The following is a 2,158-nucleotide window of genomic DNA, read 5'->3' on the forward strand; positions in this document are numbered from 1 at the left end:
CCAGGCACCTGTTCCACACCCAGGAGACCACATTGGCAAGCCTAGTGTCTGTCACTCAGCCCACGTAGGGAATGCAGCACAAACAACACGTCCCAGGTCACAGCATTCCATTGGGTTAATCTTTCTGACAGCTCTGATCGTCACCTACGAAATCAAAACCATACTCCTCAGCCTGGGATCTGTGGCCCGTCATCACCTCAGGCACCAATATGGTGCAATTTTCACGAGCTCGGGCTTCAAAGTCAAATGACCTAGTTTAGAATTCTGGCTCTGCCACTTACTTAACCTCTCTGAGCCTCAGTTTTCTAGCTGGGTTGTGATAAAGATCGGAGGAGATATATGTAAAGAATGTAGCACAGAGTCTGACACACAGTAAATGCTCTGTAGTTGACATCCATTACCATAGGAACAACTTGGCCCCCAAACCGTATATACCAACTGTATTTCCACCGCTCCTTTCACATTTCCCCACCTCCATGCCTTTCTCAATACTTTTCCCTTTGGAGGAGGTTGGCATCTTCTTCACTCCAATCCACAGTTCCATAGGTCAGAATTCCACCCATCCTTTCAGGCTCAGCTCAGATGCTGATGGCACTAGGGAGCTTCCTATCCGCCCCTAGTTATCCTGTTCCTGTGTGAATCTGTAGACTTCTCATTAGCATTAGAGAGGTGCCAGTCTTATCTGCCTCTAGACCGTGAACTCCAGGAGAGCAGGGAGTTTTATTTATATCCCCAGCACCTAGAACAGCATGTAGCATTAGGCTCTTACATTGCTTCTGGAAGCATAACTCTACCTACTGGACGGTACACGCTTTGAAGGCCTGTTATTGATTTATTCTATAGCTTCCATATCATCCTTATGAATTCAGTGTGTTTTAACTATGGCAGACGAATGATGAGAAAAGAGGGATGGGGAAATCCTGGGAGGCAGAAGTAGGGATCACTGATGGGGAAGTTTCGCCCCCTTTCGCCCTGGGGAAGACAGTGATGAGTTACCTGAAAACCCAGAAAAGCGGGTGAGACTATACAGCTATTACAGGAACGGCTGTAACTTGGGTCTTGGCCACTGATGAATTAAGCTCAGTGGCTTAGACCATATCCACAGCTAAGAGTGTCCTGGTTACCACCCATAGTCAGGTTTGATTGAGAAGTGTCCTCTTGAGGTTGATGGTTAAATCTCATTTACAGGTCTGGATTCCTAAGGTTTAGCTACTTATGTGACACAGACAGCAAAGGACCTATCCTGAAATGTCCATTTTTTTTTGTCTCCCACAACATCTGAAGACAGCCAATCACCAGCCCAGGTCCAAAGCTGGTGGTCAATAAATATTTGGTAAATAAATGAGAGAATAAATGAACCAGACTTCTTTTAGATCCCCCAAATGTTTGTGCTAATACTTTTCGACTATATAATACTTTTTGAAGAATAAATATAAATGCTTATAAGCATTACTGAGTTTATAATAGTGTTTTGTGATTTGGAATTTTTCTCCATCAACCATTATCGTGTTGCGAGGTGGGAGCAATGCAACATTTTCTAATATTCAAAAAGGATTCTCGTACTTACTTTCAGATAGTCAGAAAAGTCTCACTCACGCCATGGCCCCTCGGAGCTGATTAGCAAGAAACAAACTGTTTTTACTGCGTGTAGTTCCCCCAGGTGACCAGCCCAGACGCAGTTTCCCGTCTATAGGATTCTGCTGTTATGCAAAACTCAGAGGGGCAATTTGAATGCTGTCCAGAGGAACCTTTGGTTCTTAATCAATAGCCACAAATTTGATTATGACGTGAACCACCAAACAACATGTAACTGTTTTAGATCGTGCCAAAAAATACCGCTGAAAATACACCTTCTTCTAGAACAAGTTTCTAGAAGAAATTAACAATTAAGAAATGAGTCACTTTTCTTCACGGGGCTGGTATATTTCATAAGGAGTGTGGCGATTCAATTTATTCTGCTTCTAAAGCAAGTTTTCAACTGTAAGTTATTCTACTGCCTTGAGCCAGACACCGACTTTTCTCTACCAGAAATCATTATTCATTAAATCCCATTGGCCTCTTCTGCCTGTCTTGACTTAAATAAGCGAGCGTCCATCCAGTATCACAGCTAAGTACCTACTCAGATATAAAATCTTTCATTTGGGTTGGGAAAGAAGAC

The sequence above is a fragment of the Pteropus vampyrus genome, unplaced genomic scaffold (assembly GCF_000151845.1).
Source record: "Pteropus vampyrus isolate Shadow unplaced genomic scaffold, Pvam_2.0 Scaffold95, whole genome shotgun sequence".
In the NCBI taxonomy this organism is placed as follows: domain Eukaryota; kingdom Metazoa; phylum Chordata; class Mammalia; order Chiroptera; family Pteropodidae; genus Pteropus; species Pteropus vampyrus.